Source organism: Chanodichthys erythropterus, chromosome 20 (genome assembly GCF_024489055.1).
Source record: "Chanodichthys erythropterus isolate Z2021 chromosome 20, ASM2448905v1, whole genome shotgun sequence".
Lineage (NCBI taxonomy): Eukaryota > Metazoa > Chordata > Actinopteri > Cypriniformes > Xenocyprididae > Chanodichthys > Chanodichthys erythropterus.
Genome location: NC_090240.1, coordinates 10,951,284 through 10,973,687, shown reverse-complemented (window position 1 = coordinate 10,973,687; position 22,404 = coordinate 10,951,284). Strand labels below are relative to the sequence as shown.

At 41.0% G+C, this 22,404-nt stretch overlaps 1 long non-coding RNA gene across 1 annotated transcript; it reads right to left on the bottom strand.

Annotated features, from left to right (window-relative positions):
- Window positions 1-7,289: 7,289 nt before the first annotated feature.
- LOC137009670 (uncharacterized) lies at window positions 7,290-17,905 on the bottom strand. The gene is made up of 3 exons (XR_010892939.1): window positions 17,797-17,905; window positions 17,557-17,589; window positions 7,290-7,377 (listed from the first exon to the last, which is right to left on the bottom strand). It is a non-coding gene; the product is annotated as an uncharacterized lncRNA (long non-coding RNA).
- Window positions 17,906-22,404: the final 4,499 nt, after the last annotated feature.

The following is a 22,404-nucleotide window of genomic DNA, read 5'->3' as shown; positions in this document are numbered from 1 at the left end:
GTAAGTCCCACACTGCAAAACTGAGCAGAGGGCTGGAAAAAGGCTAGTACTGTCTGGTTCATTTCTTGACCCCTTTTTATGACTAGTCTGACCGGGACCTCTGCAGTTTGGGCAGGGACCACTGTGTCAAACTCATTCATAACCTGACATGCTTGGGGAACTGTCTGGCCAGAACGCATGTTATTAGCGTCACAAGATAATATGTTAGGGCCAATATCTGCTCTGGACCATAACACATTGTTGACTGTGTCTAACTGCACCCCTAGTCTCACTAACACATCAGAACCAATGTATACTGAGTGTGGCAGGTCAGGTAACACAAGCATGTAGTGCTTGAAATTTTTATGGCCAAGCTCAAGGGAAACAGAGCAAACTCCAACACTTTTAACTGTTTTCTCGGAGCCACCAGCAAGTTTGCTTCTTTTCAACCATAGGAATTTTGCAAGGCTTTTCTTGTAACAGTTGATACAGTTCCTGACTTATGGCTGACTTCTGGGACCAGAGTGCGATTACAGCATCCTCAACAAGTACTTTATTAACATGTATGCCCCCCACCACCTGTGGATTACACACCTGGGTGTTAAGAGGTTCCAAGGCACAAATAAATGCATGTTTCTTCTCTAACAGCTCTAAGGGGATCTTGTGCTCATGAGCCATGTCTGCTGACTGAGGGCTGATGGTTTCCATTTCCCTCACAGCGGGTGCCTCTTCATTAAGGTGGGCATCCTTCACTGTCAGCTGTCTAGAGTCACATGTCCTTTCTACCTCCACTGCATTGCATAGCTTCTGACCAGAGCTAATCTCCTCAATGGGTCGTGGGATTCTAACTTGTGCCCACAATTGACAGCTGTGATAGTCAACTAATGGTGTGAGCCTATTCAACAAATCCTGCCCAATAAGAAGTTGTTCTGTGTCAAAACCGACAACATAGAGAGGGTGAACTATTTTCATCTCACCAAAGGTTAACTCCACCCACACCCGCTAGTTAATCGGGACCTGATCCTGTGTGTAGCTGGTTATCTTGATCTGACAACTCTCAATCTTGAGCCACTTACTGAGTGAGTTAGTTACTTGGGTGAGTTTTTTAAACAACCCAGGTGACACCAAAGAGATTTCTGAGCCAGTGTCTAGCAGTGCTTCACATGTTAATACACCTTCAATGGACACAGAAATGTAAATCCTTCTAGCCCTACCTCTCTGTGTCAAGTCACCAAGGAACTGACAGAGACTGGGATTTGGTCTACTGACATCTGACTGGTTAGGCCTTACAATCTGTTGCATGGTTCCCCCTTCCCCCGGCTCTTCCCCCCACCCTATCAAATACACTTTAGGTGGGGGAGGGGTGCCGGCCTAGTCATTGCTTTGAAGGAGGGTCTTTCTCTTTTGGGGATGTGTGCTCCTCTGACTTAAGGTCTTTGAGAGCTTTCGCAAGTATTTTCTGAATTTGCTTCAAATTATCATGATCCCTTCCTTCAGTCCCTTTGGACTCCTTTTTCTTCTGACTGCTCTGTTTGTGACTGTCAATTGATCTACCTCTGAACCTCCTGTGCCTATCCTCTCTGTGTATATGTCTGCCACCCTTGTATCCTCCATTTCTTGAGGATTTATGGCCCTGCATGTCCTGTTGGAACTCACTGGACTTTAGCTGTGAGGGGCGACTAGGACGAGCTGGTCCGCTTTGGGGAAGATCTGAACCTTCTAGTTCAAGGGGAGGTTCCCTGTCATGTCGGAGTTCAAACACATGAGTGCCTGGGTCCCTTGTCCTTCTTGTCTTGGTGTAACTTCTCACTCTCCCAGGCTCGCATTGCCAGCTGTCTAAACTGTGCTGCAGTCATGTGATCAACATCTACCAGCAGTGAAAGAGACTTCCTAATCGTTGGATGCAAATTACTCACAAACAGACTTTTAAACATCACATCCTCTTCTGCCCTAGGAGAATCAGCACCAGCAAAATATACTGGTATATGCAGAGTAAGCATTCATAATATTCTCTGGGTGATTCGTAGCGATTTTGCTTGGTCTGCAAGGCAGAAAGCCTAGAGACAGATGGGTTTTGATATATTGTGTATTCTGCTCTCAGGGCCCTACACAGTTCATTGTAATTGCCAGCAATGGCAGGACTTTGTCTCTCCATGAAACCATGGACGGTTCGCATGGTTGTTTTCCGCAGAAGGAGTAGCTTATCTGCCATAGTGGCCTCAGGGATGTATGACAATGCATAGTTTACATCCTTAAGGTACAACTCTATGTTACTACCAGGGGTGTCAGGGTTAAATACTTCAATGTCACGTGCTAATTCCCTAAGCTGATGCAGCCTACTGTCTCTGGACTGTGCTATACTAGGGAAATCAGAGATGAAGCGACTAGTTTTTCCCCACACAGGTGAATCAGAATCTACTCCATAAGGATGGCTGGGACTAGCAGTGGGGGTTGGGCCACTGGCAGCTACAGCATCACCATGGGTCTGATAGCGCTGTCTCTGTGAGGGGCTATCAAGTGGGGAGTCTTTCACCTGTGGGCCAAATGAGCTGAAACGCACACTTGGTGGTTCAGGTTCATGAGGCATGTCCATATTTATGTCTAACTGCTCCATTCTCTTCCCTATTTCCTCTGCTCTGCCATATCAGCTTTATCTGCCCACTCTCGGGCTCTGGAAGCGATTTTGTCATGACTGTTTTGTACTTCCAATAGTTTATTGTCTGCCCTAGCCAGGTCCTCCCTGAGTTGAACCTGAGCCTGTTTTAAATCGTACAGTTGTCGCCTAAACAACTCTGACTGCTCGCGTGCATCAATACACAGTTTGTGTTCCCTTTCAAAGGCTACACTCTAAGCTGCGCTTTATTTAGCGCTATGGGAACTTCTTTAGTCGTGACCAGCTGTGAATATATGTGTAAAACAACGTCAATGACATTGACCTATATTTATAGCCTTGCGTGACGTCATTGGAATGCGTCGTAGCGAGGCTATAATTAGATGATCCACCTGTTTGTTTGTCATGGCGGCCATAACAGGGGTGCGGCCGCCACGAAACAGACCATGTCACATTGGGTGAGAGATGCTATTGCCCTTGCCTATGAGGCGTGTGGTCATACTTCGCCAACGGGCATCAGGGCTCATTCCACCAGGGGGGTTGCTTCTTCTAGAGCTTTGGCGGGGGGCGCCCCTTACAAAATGTTTGTGATGCGGCAGGTTGGTCCTCTCTGCACACATTCATAAGGTTTTATAGTTTGGATGTTCATGTCACTCCGGGCTCTCATGTCCTTGAGTCCACATCACAAGCTAGTGTCTGAGACTCTCTGTGCTTGTGACACACTTCACAGCCAGGGGGTCCGGACACACAGTGCGGCGGCGTGGGTATTCTCGTTCCCATAGCGCTAAATAAAGCGCAGCTTAGAGTGTAGCCTTTGAAAGGGAACGCCCCGGGTTACTTCACTGTAACCCTGTTCCCTGAAAAGGCGGGAACGAGAAGCTGCGCTTCTTTGCCGCACTGATGTGTCCCTGGACTGCTCTTCAGACTAAATATCTGCTATGCACAGGTGGATCATCTAATTATAGCCTCGCTACGACGCATTCCAATGACGTCACGCAAGGCTATAAATATAGGTCAATGTCATTGACGTTGTTTTACACATATATTCACAGCTGGTCACGACTAAAGACGTTCCCATAGCGCTAAATAAAGCGCAGCTTCTCGTTCCCGCCTTTTCAGGGAACAGGGTTACAGTGAAGTAACCCGGGGCATTCCATTTCTAAGTCCATTTTCAAACTAGAAATTTCAGATAAGGCTGACTTAAAGTCATCTTTAGCCTGTTTCTCACTGATACTCACTATCCTTAATTTGTCTGCCTGCTTTACCAGAACTATGCCACTGTACAATGGTCCAAAGCTCAAACAACAATTGTATTTACTGCAAACAATTCAACTGCAACAAATCCCATTCATAAAAAGCACCACAGAGCTGAGTGAGGAAACTATGAATCAGGGAACACAGAATGGATAAATGCAATGCTGTTGAACGGAATGTAGAATGGAAGAGAATTGTATGGGAATGCTTCTTATGGCTCTGGTAAATTGGTGATAAATAATTGCTTATTTATCATTCAAAAAATAATATCCCTATTATTTGTAACAAGCTGACCTCAAGTAATGGTTATCTAAACAGGTTAGAATAACATATGCTGCATGAATAAACTAATGCCAAGGTCTCTAGAAAAGAGGTTTGGTAAGTTTATATTTACGTTCCACACAGTTGGTTGATCAATCCGGTAGCAGAGACGTCTTCCACTGATGATGCAGGCTGCGTGCAGTGGGAGGTCGTGTAGTTGCGATCCAGTAGTTGTGCCACGCTGGGCTGGAGGATGAACTTCGGTTGCGCCAAGAGGGTCCTTTAGGATGGACTGGGCAGCTGGGTCAGATGAATCTTCACAGGTTCCTTTGCAGGCTGGCTGCGTCGCTGAGGAGCCGTGTGGTACAAGCAATGTCTGCCGATGCAGAGGTCCTTTGCGGACTGGGCTGCGCCGCGGTAGAAGCCGTAAGGGTCAAATTAAGTCCCTCAATGCTGGGGCCCTTTTGCAGCTAGAGTGCAGCTGGAAGCAATGAAAAAGGTTTTGCTCGCAAAAGCTTCACCTTAAATGTCTTGTAGTTTCTTTCCTCGTCAGGTCAGAAACTCAGGACGTGGAGTGTCTGTTAATGTCTCCTTCCCCGTCGAGTTGGAAACGCAGAACAAGGGTGTGTCTACCCGGGGGACATATTAATCCCTTTCTGATGAGGAGGAGATTGAAATGTGGCGCTTTGCCGATCCTGGAGTGTGATTGGCTACTGTTATCTGAAGCAGCCCCGGTGTTGCCCACCCTAGTGTGGAACTCATTTGCATAGCATAAAGTACAGTGTTAAAATAGTGTCTATAGAATATTACCCATGCATTATTTCTTTACCAAACCTCTTTCAAATTATTAAAGGCATCGTAGGGAGCAGATAGACACCAAACACGATATGAAATGGTTAAATCATCGTCCATGCATTTGTTTATCTCTTAACAGGTCTGTCCCATGACCTGTTGGTTTAGCAGTCAGTAACCATTAACATAAACTGTGCTTTTGCATGAAGATGGAGTGTATGTGATGCAGTTTAGATCAAATTAAGGCCTCCAAACATAGGTATGAATGGATTTAGATAGATCTCTGTGGCCTCTCTTTATTTCAGTCTCTGCTGCTCCATCCAGGAGGTCCTGAAAGAATTTTTATGGCAGTCCTTGCCTAAACCTTAGGAATGAGTTTAATGGCTAGAGCCAATGTGTCGTCCAATGAGAAGTCTTCTCCTTGGTTTTGGTGGGTGCAGAAGGTCCCCCTTCCTGTTCTGGAAGAGGTGTCTGGTAGTTTTCCCAACATCTTATCTGATGTTGCTGAACATTTATTAATGTTCATTCACCAAAGATCCAATCACGGTGGTGTCCAATCACCAAGCACATCTTCCTACACACCGGCAGTTAGAGAGGGGCCCTGTCGTAAACTGGTCCCTAGAAAGCCATCTTGACTGGTGTTCACAACATAGTGGTGGTAGATTACTACAGACGTTACTTTGATTTGGAGAAGCTCAAGAGCACAACAGCTGCTGCAGTGATTCTGAAACTGAAAAAAGTATTGGCAGCACATGGGATCCCTGAAAAAGTTATCTCAGACAATGGGCCTCAATTCAGCTCAAAAGAGTTTGAAAGCTTTGCTCATAATGGGGACTTTGTGCACGTCACGAGCAGCCCGCATTACCCACAGAACAATGGGCTCAGTGAGAAGGCAGTACAAATTGCCAAATCACTAATGGATAAAGCAAAAGCGGACAGGAAAGACCCATATATCAGTATGTTGGAGTACAGGAACACCCCAGTGGATGGTTTCAAATCACCTGCCCAACTACTGATGAGCAGAAGATTATGCTCTATTTTACCAACTACCAATCAACAGCTGAAACCTGAAACTGTCAGTGGAAATGATGTTTATGCAAGGCGGGAATGTGGCAAGGGGGCGTGGTTCAGCGAATGCTGCAGCGGGGGAGAGTGTCAAGAGACATGCGGTGAATGAGTGGGTTAAGTGTAAATAACAAACACCTGTCTCTTGTTGCAGTAATTGCCGTGGAGAGAGTATTTAATGCCAGGAGAAACAGATTTTGGGAATGAATTGGCCAGCGTTTACAGAATTATTGGGGGTTTTATGTACGGATGCCTCTTGGGGAAAAAATGCACTGGAAGGGAATGCGAGTGTGCAGGCAGGAGAGACTGAACCAGGACCACTGGGTACTGCCTCAAGGGGAACAGAGCGAAATCGAGAGAATTATTCTCTCGGAGCGCGATGATTTTCCCCTGGAGCAGTCTCAGGATGAGACGCTAAAACACACGTTTGAACAGTTCAGAACCATAGACGGTCAACCTCTCCATCCTGGACAGTCGCTTACCTATCCATATTTTGCAATAATTAACTCCCTCGGGTCGGTGGTCACTCCGGCGTGACCACTGCGTTTTTTTTCTAACCAGTGTGAAAGAGACTCAAAATACTCTGTCAATGTTGCACATACAATTATACACCATTTATACACCAGTTATACAATTGTATACAATTATACAACAGTTATACACCATTTTAAGCTGTGGAATATCTTCTTTTATTTGTGTACACTCAGAGTAACAACAAAATGTTGTTCTTTTTGTAAAATAAAGAAAACTAATATGATGCGTGATCTCTCGTCTCCCTCTGAACGAACTCCAATCTGGTAGTTCTCAGAAAATTAACTGTAACTTAGTGAATACTAATCACAAAAAAATTAGACTTATGTCGGCCTGAGTCGGGTGGTGGGGGTATGTGGCAAGGGGGCGTGGTCCAGCGGGGGAGAGCGTCAAGAGACTCGCGGTGAATGAGTGGGTTAAGCGTAAATAACAAACACCTGTCTCTTTTGCAGTAATTGGCGTGGAGAGAGTATTTAACGCCAGGAGAAACAGGAGTGAGAGAGAGAAGGACTACTGGCTGTCACACTCCTGGAGACTTGCTGTTGTGATTTTGGTGTGTTTATTTTTTGTTTATGACCGCTTGGTGACTGTCTGCACATCTTTTGTTTGATTCTGCACTAATAAAGCAGCCAGTAGTCAACGCCGATCCTTGTCTTCCTTCCTATTTATACAAACTTTGTTACAGTGAACAAAAGCAACAAAATCAAGGAAAGTACTACAACAGGTCTGCGAAACCACTCACACCACTACGGGTTGGAGACCATGTCCGAATTCAGGAACCGGGTTGCTGGAATCCTGCTGTAGTCATTCAACCTGCTGACACCTTCAGGTCTTCCCATGTACGTACTGCAGGAGGCCAAGTCTTCTGCAGTAATCGCCATCACCTTTTGCAACATAAAACACAGCCTATCACTGCAGAGCCCAAAATTTCGTCAAGCGCTCTGCACACAGTACCCACGGACCAACCAAATCAGTCAGACACGAATAACACTGATTCTGTTGCCCCACGTTATGTCACCAGATCAGGACGTGAAGTGAAACCAAGAGTTGTCCTTGATCTATAATTGTAAAGGGTGTAGGTGGATCGCTGTCCTATAAAAAAAAAATAATAATAATTATTGTCACTACCATTGATATGTTGTTATATTGTTTTTCTTATGTATACTGATTGTTGCATTGGTATGTTATACCTTAAGGATTTGCACAACTGCAATATTTTGATCATTGACATAGTATGTCAAGCTTTCAAAAAAGGGGGATGTAATATTCAAGTTGTTGAATATAGATTTGTAATTCTGATGTGTTATGTAGTTCCTGCCTATAGGCACTAGGGGGCAGTGTGGGAATAGGATGTGATGCAGTGTATGCAAAGAATTGATCGAATAAAAAAGAGAAACCGCATGTGTTGAAGCTGATCGAGGGTTCTAGTAATCTTTTCACAAATAATACATTGTAATTTTTGTAATTAAAATTTCTGATAATTGAAAAGAGATAGTAGACTTTCCATTGGCCTTTCTTCATTGATCTTTAGGAAATAGGAAGAAGGAAGTCAAGTAATGTGATCAGTGTGATTTTTTTTCTTTCAAAATAAAGCACTTTCCCTCAGTATACATGACTGTGGGGACGAGCACTTCTGTGGTGCTTGGAATTTTTATAATTAATTAAAAAACAAATATTGCCACATTGTTGGCTCAAGAAGGTTTAATTCTTCAAATAACATTGTTTCATATTAAAATATTTAAAAAAAATTGTAATCCTAAAGTGTTTTTCAAGTGTAATATTTCTGTAAAGTCTAGGGACAGAAAAGTGGACGTTTCTGTAGAATGACCCAACAAAGAATCTGCTAATATTAGAATGCATTCTTCTGCCCTCGGTTGAGTGTGTGGCTACTCAGCCTATGCAGCGAGCTAAGCATGCAGTAAGAGAAGGTGTGGCTCCATGAATGACAGGACACAGTTTTCTTCTTAGAGCCTTTACTGAAGACCTCTCTTTTCTGATTTTGTAAAACTGTAAACATACAAGGAAAATGTATTATTTAACAAACCAAGACACATTGCTGCGGATTTAAATGCTGGAAGTGATGAGAATTCAAGATATAAGAATCACAAGATTACATTTTAAATACTTCAGTTTGCCACCATGAGGTTGCAGAATATACTGCAGTCAATTGCATTTGTTTCTTTTTAGCTAAATTTAGTAGAACGTGAACTCAGCAAGCCTTGGATAAAGCTACACAGGAAAACAAAAGCTAACGTTACTTTGTTTTACTTTGACAACCCGTATGAACAACCTGACGACCTAGGTTGTGTTAAAAGCAATGCTGACATTGACTTATAAGAAACTGTGCAACCGCATGCCAACAGAAGCTAGCAACATTAGATCGACTTAGATAACAAACATCTTTTGCTTGTAAGAGTCAAAATAACCTCTTAAATAACAGAACATTTAGAAAAACAAAATTGGCCATTTATTACTTACAGATTATGGCATGTCAAAGCCTCCCAAAAATAAGGGGTCTGAGAGGAGTGTAGTGTGTCAACAACTCCAGACATTTTCTCAAACGGCGTGTAACAAACTTTTTGCCTGCTGGCTCAACACATCACCAACAGAGCGCCGTCATAGCGCATGCAAAATATAATCAAAGAAGAACCCCCAAAAAACACTAAAGGAGATACTGACCCCTAGTGGGAAAATAAAGAAATGCACTGGCAAACTAATACCATACTATTGAACATAGAGGGACAGAATATGCATTTTAACTTTGAAAACTGCTGGATCTAAACCGGATGATGGGAAGATGGCGCCGATGTCTGTGGCGTGCCGTCCGCTCTCTGTACTATTTGTTATGTTTTTATTGACTTTGCTGTTTTTATATGGTCATTCACTGATCGTTTATGATTGTTCTATGCCAAAGTCTCTTGGGTTGCATTCCGACAGCTAGGAGTCTTACCAAAGACCATAGAATAACACAAGACGTGTCACTCGTATTGTTTTGAATGGGAGAAAGTGTAACGCGCAATATGGCGGAATAAGTCCCGCCTTCTAAAGCCAAGAGCCAATCGCGAAGTCGTAAAGTCATCGCCTCACTTCAGCGGCCGTTAGAATCACCGGTTTCTATAGAAACAGTCAGACGCGCGCCTCCGAAGAGACGCGCATTTAGGTCTGCGCATGCGCATTAGCTTAATCCAGCCTGAAAAAATTGAGTTTTTTTTGTCATGATTCGACAGTTTTGGAGAATCTGATGTTTCCCCATTCAAAGAGATAGGAGCTGCATGATGCCCAGGATGCCCGAGAGGCGTTTCAAAGATGGCCGCCGAGTGAAATGACTTGTCTTAAAGGGACTTTGGTCTTACTCATCACCCACGCAGCCCAGCTCCCTCTATTACCAATTACCTCTATTACCGATTACATTTACATGCACCAATTTTCATCAATCCGAATGAATCCGACTGCAGATCTGTTTACATGTACTCTAAACATTGTAATCTGATTTAAATATCCATTTGTGTTTTATATACATTCCGATTAAAACTTTTGCGCACGTGCTCTGCGTGTGTAACGTCATATCAATCACTCGCGGTAACCCGGGTTACGTCAACAGACAATGATCATGTATCTATGATAGCCAGAGATATTGTCAAAAGCATCACATCTTGGCAAGAGGATTTGGCATTTCCAATTAATGTAGGCCTGTTAAATTACTATTAGGCTTCTTTCTTTCATTATTAGATTAGGCTATTTGCTATCTTTGAAAATTAATAGTTTTTTTTGTTTGTTTTTTGTTTTTTTAGGTTTTATACAATGAATTATAGGCCTATAAAATTATTAAGAGTGTAGGCTATAATATTGTCATCAATGAAATTAAGCGCAGCTTTACTTCAAGCACTGACTTAAAAAAAAAATTTAAAAAAACTGTTTACACAAAATACTATTATTATCATTTTTTTTCACTAGCCATGTAAGGCCACAAGAGAAATAATGGAATAAATTAAGACAGTTAGCCTATATACTATATCAGCATATTATGTTGAAATTAGTCTCTGAGAGAATATGCTCCGTTAATGCAGCATCAGACAGCTCCGTCACTTTTTACTTTCACTTTCTGTAGTGAATACTGACCGAGGTTGAGACTTTTTCACAGGCATAACTCTCGCGTTTGCACGTTGCTTCTTGTGTGATATCAATTGGCTCCCATTCTTGTTTTACAACGGAAAGATTTACAATATTATGACTAAGGAATACATACGCCACTGTTGGCATACATCTTTACAACTAAAGACGTGAACGTAAACCTGCGCACTGCGTAATGCGTGTCAACATTGCACTATGCATGTGCTCCAGAGACTTTTGAATACAATTGAGAAAGTAGTCGGATTCAAGCGTTTGCATGCTAATTTTTTGCTGTTGGATCTGATTAGAAAAGGAATAACCCACCCCTTCCAATCTGATCGAAATTTCATTCGGATCAAGCTCAATCGGATCGATTAAGGTGTTTACATGTTTACAAATGGATTATTTGGGTGCATGTAAACATAGCCAATGATTTTTAATGACCACAGATTCTGGTGATACCATGGCCTTAGTGCCAAATGGTTTACAAATGGATTATTTGGGTGCATGTAAACGTAGCCAATGATTTTTAATGACCACAGATTCTGGTGATACCATGGCCTTAGTGCTTTTAGATTTGAGCTCTGCTTTTGATTTTGTAGACCACAAGATTCTCTTATCTCGGCTTGAATACTCTTTACAGTCAATTTAGATGTCCATTCATCTTCAGTGGCTCACATCACCATGGTGTACCCCAAGGATCGATCTTAGCACCGTTATTATTTCTGCTGTATGTTACCCCTAGGATCAATTATGCATAAATTTGGGGTGTCGTATCACTGCTATGCAGACGACACACAACTTTATGTGTCAACAACACTTGACATTTGATATTCAATAGTATTACTGACATTTATTCAACAGTGCTTCTGATCTGCCTGCATTGACACTATTATTTAAGAGCTGCTGTGCAGCCAAATTATGTACCAGTTATCAATGTAAAGCTGCTTTGACACAATCTGCATTGTAAAAAGCGCTATATAAATAAAGGTGACTTGACTTGACTTTATATACCTATTAAATATAAAGATAACTCGGCATACAAGAGATTGGAGGCTTGCCTACATGAACTCAAATTATGACTTACAAATAATTTTATGATACTTAACGATGACCAAACCCAAATCATTCAGTTTGGGCCAAAAGAGCACCCAAATGAAGACTCAATCAACCTTGGTACCCTCACTCCTTATCTTACCTCTGATGTTAAAGATCTAGGATTTCACCAAGATAATGGTCTTAAATTAGGCAAACAAACCAACACCATAGTTAGTACCAGTTTTTATCATATTCGTAGGTTAGCTAAATTCAAACCTTTCTTAAGCAGGAAAAGTTTGGAAACAATTATTCACTCTTTTATCTCAACTCGACTCGATTATTGTAATTCTTTGTATTCTGGGTTACCTCTCTCTTCCATCTCTCGCCTTCAAATGGTCCAAAATGCGGCAGCCCGTCTACTCACAGGTAGCCGCAAACATGATCATATTACACCAATCCTACGTTCTTTACACTGGCTGCCAGTCCGATACCGTATCGACTACAAGATTTTGCTTTTCGTTTACAAAGCTCTCAATAATTTAGCTCCCAAATATCTATCTGATTTGATTGTTTGATTGTACAATCCTTCGAGATAACTTAGATCCCAAAATGGTCATCTTTTGCTAGTACCACGATCTCATCTGCAACGCAGGGGAGACCAAGCTTTCGCAGTAGTGGGCCCTAAGCTGTGGAATAGCTTGCCAATACCAGTCAGAACTGCTTCTACGTTTGCTGAATTTAAGTCCATGCTAAAAAGCACATCTCTTTTCCTGTAAAATACACAATAGAGATAAAACATTATTATAAATGGACTTAGTCTGCAAATCATAAAGTGACTTTATACTTCATATGTTTTGTACAAAGTATATGTCCATGCACAGGTTCAGTGAGTAGATTTACACAAGGCTGAATCCAGCTACTGCCTCCACTTAATTTATTATTCCATCCATCCATTTTCCAAACTGTTTGTCATTGTGTAGATGCTGGAGCCTATTGCAGCATCTCAGGCCTTAGGCAGGGAAACATCCTGACTAACACACATTCACATTAACTGCTTCCAGTTCACCTATACCTTATGACTTAGGATTGTGGGGGAAACCAGAGCACCGCGAAGAATCCCACACCAATACAGGGACAACATGCAAACTCCACACAGAAAAGCCTCTTGGCTTGATGTTGATTGCCTTGATGTCCAGACTGATGCCAGATCATTAACAGTTAAGGGGTTTTCCCGTGACTAACAGCGGTAGTCAAAGCATTTGTCAGTTGCGTCTTGTTCCGTGTTCACAACAATTCAGTCTTTTCAATGTAAAACTGACTGACACACTCATTAAAGGGATAGTTCACCCAAAAATGAAAATTTTATGTTTATCTGCTTACCCCCAGTGCATCCAAGATGTAGGTGACATTTTTTTCTTCAGTCGAACGCAAATTATGATTTTTAACTGCAACCGCTGCCGTCTGTCAGTCAAATAATAGCAGTAGATGGGAACTTCAACTATAACAGTAAAAAAAACTTGCTTAGACAAATCAAAATTAAAACCTGCGGCTCATGACGACACATTAATGTCCTAAGACACGAAACGATCGGTTTGTGCGAGAAACCGAACAGTATTTATATAATTTTTTACCTCTAATACACCACTATGTCCAACTTCGTTCAGCTTCCTGTTAGTGAGGTCAAAAAACGCGTTGTGATGACGGAAGTGATGTCTCACCCATATACTTCAATGAGCGCGAGACATCACTTCCGTTGTCAGAGCGCGATCAGACCTCACTAACCGGAAGTTGAACGAACTTATAATTTTATTATAAGTCCCACAATGCACCATGAAAATCAGGGAGCAACAATGCTCACTATGCTCCCTTAATGTAAGTTCTGAAGTGTGAAACTTCGATCACATGAGCCAACTCACTACACATAACGACACATAATCGCTAGATAGGTAATTAGCATAATCTAACTAATTTTTATCCCTGAATTGATGCACGTATATGTAACAAGAAAATGCTGCTGTTCATGAATACCAGTAGTTGGGTTATAAAATAATGACATTGTGTTGTCGCCAGAACTAGAGACATCTGAGTCCCAATGTGTGAGCCAATGTCTTTTACTGTTCTTACAAGTGCCGCGATTCATGTACACCATATACAGATTCACAAGCTCAGGAGTTAGGGAGCTGAGCTGACGATCCCAAAATTTCATGGCTTTGTTCTGTGTTGAGGAAACATCATCTTAATGCATAAACAAACCTGAATGACTTTAGCAACATAGGATAGTCATAAAGGGTTGTCACCATAGTTAATGATCACTTTCATCATCACTATCAGCTGTGTTCCATTACCCACCTCGTTTGTCAGTGTATTAAAGTCTTGTGTTTTCAGTTCATCCTTGTCCGGTATCGTTCTATCCCTGCGTTCCAATGTCCATACTATCCATCCTAAATAGTATGTGAGATTAAAATAAGTGTGTCCCAAAGCATAGTATGTTGAAAAGAGTATGCCAAAAGTCCCCGGATGGTCTACTATTTCCGGTAGATTTTCGAAGTGTGGATCCGTGCACACTATAGACTAGAGGCTAGTATTGCCCACAACCCATTGCGCATTGGACGAGGATTCAGTTCAGAACTACAAACACGAGTAAAAAGTGTTAAAAAACTACAAAATATGGCGGATATACGCGATCGACGCTGAGAGATTTGAGTGACTTTTAGGACTTTAGCTCGTAATTACAGCTTGTAAGCTGGGAGTTTTCTGAAAGCTCCCAGATGTACCACGTGGCCGCTGTACCACCTGACCGCTGTAGATTCATCTAGGCGTTGATAGTGGTGTCATGGAAACGCATAATTCCCAGTCCGAGGACGTGAACAGCTCCGAATATAACGTCACGTGTTGTCATTTCAAGATTCCGGTAAATACGAGGTGACGTGAATGCAGCTTAATAATCAGTTTAACCTGATAGAAAATATATATTTAATGTTACCCGTGTTATTTTTCATCTGCAAATACCAATGTGGACTTTTATAAAGATCCGAATGGCCATTAACTTTTAAATTCATCGTTATGCATTAATATGAGGACAGTTCTCCACATGAAAGACCCGCGACTGCAGATCAACGTGCTGCATTTCTCTCCGATACGGTAGGAAATTAACTAAATGAAATGTGGAGGATGTAAGATGATTGACAGGCCAGTTTACGGTGACAGGATGCGACAGAGAGCAAAGACGCGATTGTATGACGTGTTAGTATGTCCCAAAGCTTGTCTACTCTTTTGCTACACACTCAAAAGTAAGTACTTTTTGTTCACAGAAAGAGTATACTTTTAGGGCGTAGTATAAGTAGGCGAATTGGAACGCAGCATATGTGTGGTTGTGTCTTGTGTTTGCCAGTTTGTGGATCTACTTGCCTGTGCATTTATTAAAGACTGTTCTACCCTTTATCTTCCTCTTTGTGCATATACATACAACCAAGCTGTAACATTAATACATTTACTATAAATTTAAACACTTTATTTTCAATTATGGCATAATGGCTACATTATATTACATTATATTGTATTATATTAACATGTATGCTGTCTTCATTGTTTTTGGTTCTTCCCTGTTGGACCTAGTTTATCAGTCTGTTTGATTAATCATTCTGTTCACCTGTTGTCTCATTAATTATCTTATTAGGTCCCTTTGTTTGTTCATGCTTATAATGTTCCCTTAGTCTTCATCAGTTCTTGTGACAAATAGCACTTCTTTTTATTCTCGTTTTCCAAGAATTCATCATTAAAGCGTCCTTGAATGTTTCCTCATCTTTGTGACTTTCCTAATGATGCATTGTAACGATTATACTACAGGGAGTGCAGAATTATTAGGCAAGTTGATTTTCTGATCATATTTTTTTTCCAAGCACATTTTACCAATTCCAATCCACATCAATCTTAATAACTACTATTAATATTGTTTTTAATCATTTATAAGTGATATATAATTGTTCATGAATGCTGGAAATGAAGAATGCCCTATATTCAGGTGTGCAGAATTATTAGGCAGGTTTTCTTTTACAGATAAAATGAGCCAAAAAAGAGATTTAACTCAGACTGAAAAGTCAAAAATTATTAAATACTCATGAGAAGGACGCAATACTAATGTAATACTAGAAATTGCAAAGTTAAAGCATGACCATTGGACAGTGAAATGCTCATTGGGTCAGCGGGGTCATACAAAAACAGCTGGAGAAGAAAAGACACGTTAACTGCGAAATAATTAAGAATTAAGGTGAAGAATTAAGTGTGAAACCATCAGGAACCCTTTAGTCTCCAGCGCCACCATTTCCCAGTACTGAAACCTACCTGGAGTCTTCAGAAGTGTGAGGTGTCAGGATCTCAGAGACTTAGGTTAGGTGAAGAATCCTAAAAAATGACCCGCTCTTAATAAGAATCACAAGCTGAAGTGTTATAAAGTACATGAAGACTGGGTTTTTATAGGCCTTATAGACAGACAGCTTGAGAGTGACTCCTGAAGGACCAGCACCACATCCTCTTGTACCACTGTTTGAAGAATTTATCTTCCAGAATCTGGCAGTAAGTTTTGGAAGATCATTTAGTCCATCTCTGCAAAATGGACATTTCAGGATAAGAGATGGACTAAAAGTGAACTCCCACACCTTACTGCCAGATTCTGGAAGATAAATTCTTCAAACAGTGGTACAAGAGGATGTGGTGCTGGTCCTTCAGGAGTCACTCTCAAGCTGTCTGTCTATAAGGCCTATAAAAACCCAGTCTTCATGTACTTTATAACACTTCAGCTTGTGATTCTTATTAAGAGCAGGTCGCTTTTTAGGATTCTTCACCTAACCTAAGTCTCTGAGATCCTGACACCTCACACTTCTGAAGACTCCAGGTAGGTTTCAGTACTGGGAAATGGTGGCGCTGGAGACTAAAGGGTTCCTGATGGTTTCACACTTAATTCTTCACCTTAATTCTTAATTATTTCGCAGTTAACGTGTCTTTTCTTCTCCAGCTGTTTTTGTATGACCCCGCTGACCCAATGAGCATTTCACTGTCCAATGGTCATGCTTTAACTTTGCAATTTCTAGTATTACATTAGTATTGCGTCCTTCTCATGAGTATTTAATAATTTTTGACTTTTCAGTTAAATCTCTTTTTTGGCTCATTTTATCTGTAAAAGAAAACCTGCCTAATAATTCTGCACACCTGAATATAGGGCATTCTTCATTTCCAGCATTCATGAACAATTATATATCACTTATAAATGATTAAAAACAATATTAATAGTAGTTATTAAGATTGATGTGGATTGGAATTGGTAAAATGTGCTTGGAAAAAAAATATGATCAGAAAATCAACTTGCCTAATAATTCTGCACTCCCTGTATATTATTGTCACACAATGGGTGTGTGTGCCGGCAGACAGAAAAATACTATTGCAGAATTTAATAAATCCAATACCAAGTTTAATAAATCCCTCAAAGGCAAGCCAATCCACTAAACAGGCAGAGTGACACACCTTAACATAATCATAACACCAAACAGAGAATGGAGACAAGGCAAAACTTAACTAGTTAATACAAACAAGACTAATTAATCAAACACAGCTAAAACCAAATTAACTAAAGACAGTTACTATAGAAACAAATGAAAAGCATGTTGCTATATGTCATGTAGATTTTTTACAATAAACTTGTGGCCTTGAGAACATATGAACTTGAGGTCATGACAACACATCGATTGGCCACAACACAACGATACATACATAGTTTGTCATATCCATTTTGTATCAATGAAGTTCCATATCGATCAAATTCCCGAATAAAACTCATTGAACCAGTCACCATATATTATAATGCTCATTTCCCTTCTCTATAAAGCAAAACTCAACATATCGTATGCATAGTTAGCGCGTACCTGAAATGACTGTTGTGGTTTCTTTGATGCAGCCTAAAAGTAAGGAGTTAAACAGTAAATGAAGGGTCCTGTGATGGTTAAATACAAACACAATGACAATACAATGGCATATTATGCTTCCACAAGGCAGGAGTTCACTAAAAAAAGGCTAGCATCTATTCTATGTAGCTGCTGTATTTTGCCTGGCAAAGAAAGAAAACATGACCCTTTGAAAAATGGTGTGCTGTTTAAAATCCTTACCTGTTTACTTCAGCCCACTTCAGTATTTGATTCATCATGCCATAGCTAGAAAAACAAGAAGAAATGGCTAGCGCACTTTGCTAACACACGTGCATGTGCATAGAGTTCCAGACGGAGGAGCCAACGCCGGCCGCCAGGAGGCGGTCGAGGTTCGGGCCGTCCACCATGCGTCCAGTGCCATCGCATGTGGCACCGCGAGGAAGAGCCTCTTGGCAGGCTGAGGACCGAGCGGCAGTGTGTCGGGGAACCGGACCAAGAATTTTTTTTTTACCTCTCGCTTTTTCCTCTCTCCCCTCTCTCGTCCTGTCACTCCCCTTGCTTCCGTCTCCTTTCTCTCGTCTCGTCTCGTCTGTCCTTACCCCCAGGTGCTGCGGCCGCCGAGACAGGCCCCGGGGGGGAGTAAGCGCAGTCGCGGGAGTACCCCCCGGCCTGCAAGGGACGTTGGGGGTATGTGACGAGCAGGGCGGGCGAGAGCCGTGAGGGAACGGCGCGAGGCCGGTGACGCGAGTGATAATGAGCGTCACCTGCGAGGCGTGCCGGCCTCGAGTCTCTCACGGAGGAGCTCCGGAGGCATAAAAGGAGGAGCAACTACAGTGAAGGACGATAGAGCACCAGGCCTGGATTTTATTTTATGTTTTATTATGTTTGTGTGGCCGGCAGACGTCCGCGAGGGTCTGCCAGCATTACTTTCGTTTTGTTCTTTGTTTATTTTACATTAAAGTTACGTTGAATGTTCGCCGGTTCCCGCCTCCTTCTTCCCATATTTACGAACTGTGTTACAATGGCTTACTAGTGCCGCTCTCTGCATCTCTCTCCTGGCGCACTCCTAAACACAGGCAAATTTACATGAGGACGGCCTTGGTAAATTAACGTAACATTGCAAAATATGAGCAAAGTTATCTTGTTGAAGTCAAATCCTAAAGAAATTGTGGAATCTCCTCAGTGTCTGCTGCTGAAAAAAGTCCTGCTCAAAATGTCTTTATTGTGATTCACAGCAAAAAATAAATTTACTGTAGAATTTACCCACCATTAAAATTTAACCATGATGCTTTGCAGATTTACAGCAACATGCTGTGTACAGGTTCTACAGTAAGGATTTGTTCATTTTACAGTAATAATGCTGTGAAAACTACAGAAACTTGTTACAGTGTAGGCGTGCCGAGAAACTCACGCAGATGTTGGATGCCGTCAGTTTTTTTTATTTTTTTTTTATTTTTTATTTTTTTAGTAATGCTCACAACAAAATACACAATAACAGATAATGAGAATGAGAAACAAACAAGACAGAATAACAGAGACGGCAGTTCTCGCGTGAGTGTCACACGAATCTCCCGCGAGAACGTCATGAAAGCTTCACGTTGCTCATTTCAATGTGCTTCATCGAACACGAAGTCGAATCTCATGCAGGCGCTGGTGACAGTTGGTCAGAAGCAAAAAAATGAATAGTCTAAACCATGAGAAAATTTCGGGGTGTACTGTATTTTCTTATAATACAGAATAGCAACGGGATTACTTCTTAAGATTCATCAGGTGAGAAACAAGAGCAGGTGGAAGCCAAGCGAGAAACAACAACCAAAAAACGGACAAAACTTGTTACTTTCTGTCAGGACTCTAGAGTTTGAAATGAAAAGTTGATTTAAAAAAATTAAAAATAAGTGTTGTAGACCTGTTTTTAATAAAGTTGTTTTTCAAATAAAGGTTTCGGAGTCAGTGATATCAGATTGTTTGCATTTTATTAATTACTTACCCTCTTATTTCATGTAGTTACAGGGTAACAAGCACTACTTTAATTTACGGCCGTAATGTCATACTTACCCTGTAACTACATGAAATAAGAGGGTAACAAGCTCCATTTTAATTTACGGTCCGTAATGTCATACTTTCCCCTTAGTTATATTACAGTATAAATAATTTGTTATTTTCCTGGTTGTTACCCCTTTATTCCCAATACTTTACATATTGTTCCCCTATACTTACACATGCTTACTGTATAGTTACACCATAATTATTGAAAGTTATGCTGTAAATTCCTTGTAATTACGCAGTACTTTCCGGGCTGTAATCTAAAGCGTTACCCAAAAAAGTTGCATTGATGCATATTTTTGGCTTTAATATTTGTATTGTGTGGTAACCGTTTTATAAAATCAGTAAGGTACTCGAGGCTAGTGCTGTATCGTGCAAAAGTCACGCTTCACGTCGTGCCTAACAATACCCTTCAGCCGTGACTTATTCATGATACAGCACAGCCTACCATACCTTATTGCTTATAACACATGAAAAAATCTTGAACACAAAGACACACACATTCACACGAGTTGCAGAAAGAAAGAAAGTGAGGAAAAAGAGTTTTAAGAGAGTAGATGATGAAATCCCAAGTTTCTAGCAATATACTTTATGTTCTTCATAAGACCTGATCTGAACGAACCATCAATCATTAATTTAACCCTTCTATCGCTTGCTAGGGTTATTAGAGTATTGAGGTTATTAGACTTTATATTAATGCATATCAATGCAATCTGGAGGTATATGACTTTGGCTTGGAGAAGGGGGGTTTACTGGGTTCGTTGATTCATTCGTCAAGTCAAGTCAAGTCACCTTTTTTATATAGCGCTTTTTACAATGCAGATTGTGTCAAAGCAGCTTTACATTGATAATTGGTATATATTTTTCCTTTTAAAGAATAGTGTCAGTGCAGGCAGATCAAAAGCACTGTTGAATAAATGTCAAGGATACTGTTGAATATCAAATGTCAAGTCAAATTAAATTAAATTAGGGCTGCACGATTAATCGTATTTTATCACGATAACGATATCTGCTTCTCTCGATTGATTTTAAATAATCGTCACGATATTGGCCCGCTCTATGAAAATGAACATAATTTGGAAATATTGGAATATTAGGAATTTCGCTGTTTTATCTTTTGAAGTTCCTAAAGGTTTTACCAGTTTTCATAATGTTGATCAGCTAGAAATTATTTTTCTTTGCTTTACGAATTTGCCGGGCAATTTAAATCTGGTTTGTCTTATTGCAAACTAATTGTGTTGCTTTAAAATCTAATGTGAATACATATTACAAAGCGCTCACCAAAACCATGTTTTGTATTGATTTACCATCTAACGAAGTTATCATAGTTGGTTAAATTTAAGTCTTTGTGCCACCTACAGGCCTTTTGGGTGAAGTGTAGGTTGGTAAAGAACTTGCAAAATAGCCATAGCTACATTACTCCTTTGATAGAATAAACATGATTAATAATCGTGATTATAATTTTGAGGAAACTGTGGCACTTGATCGTGTTGATGATGTCTTCACAATGGATGATCTAGTCGACTCGATCTCTGCTGATACAGGGCTGCATTGTGGTCGTGTCAAGGCACCGGTCCTCGGTCTCATCTGGAAACGGCCCCGAATCCGGTTGACTACGGTAAACCTCGGGATAAACAGAAAGACTAATATTAGCGTAGATGCCATTCTTTTTCTGATGTCACAAGTACATCTGGTGTTATAGGAAGTGTTCTCGGTAGAGGTCTACAAAGAAGACCCGAGGACCCTGGACCCGACCCGGGACCCGTACAGGTTCAGGACTATATTTTAAATGGTCAGACGGGTCCGGGTCGGGTCCTAATCTATTACTTCGGTTCCCGAGTCTGATTAACATTGTGTGTATACCCGAGAAGATTTGATTCGGAGATCACCCGGCCGTGTTGGGAGTCAGTCAGCGTTGTGCGTGTTTTGTAACTTGCAAAGTATGAGCCGGGAAATAAGGTGAAAAAACACGAGTGACCCCAGCAGAGCGGGCGGAGTTAATGCAAGCAAATGGTAATCATCGAGTTTTACTATTCCTATCGTGTGCAACAGTAATGCAAACAAACTTCAAATCTCAAGAACTGCTTGTAGCCTTGCACATTTGCATTTAAATAACATAGCCTAGCTATTTCAAATCATTAACAAAATATGAACTATCACACAAATGTTTTCTGTGACGCTTATGTTTCAGGTTGCTCCAGCTAACGCGCATGTCTCATGCGAGCGCACTTTCTTTCTCCCGTTTTTATAATAAAATTATTCCTAATTATATCTAAAGTTTTGGTCAGACTCGGCTCAGAAAGCACAGAAATGACCGCAAATAAGTAATGCTAACGTCAGCGGCCATGTCACTGAACAAGCAATCGTTATAATAGTTCAAAAGGGCAAACAGTCAAAGTTATTTTATTATGTGAGTTGACTCGAGTCTCGAGATACAACGAAATAATGCAAAATTGCAAAGTCACATTTGTCATTGTGACAGCAAGTGAACTTTTAAAGCTGGAATAATGAGTGGATTAAGCATTTCAATCGGCAAGAGAGGAATAACGGATGAACTTTCTTGGCAAGTGCATCACAGTCAGGAACAAGGGAGAAAGCTATAGCCTACTAATAAGACAACACGTTTTATTTTTGCAACTTGTTTATTGACTTATTAATAGCAATTTGATGTGGAATAGACCTATGTGCCGATCGGGTCCAGACAGGTCCGGTCGGGTTCGGGTCCAGCTTAGACGGGTCCGGGTAGTACATTTATGGCATCGGTTCTGCACGGGTTCGGGTCCAACTTTTAAAATAATAGTCAGG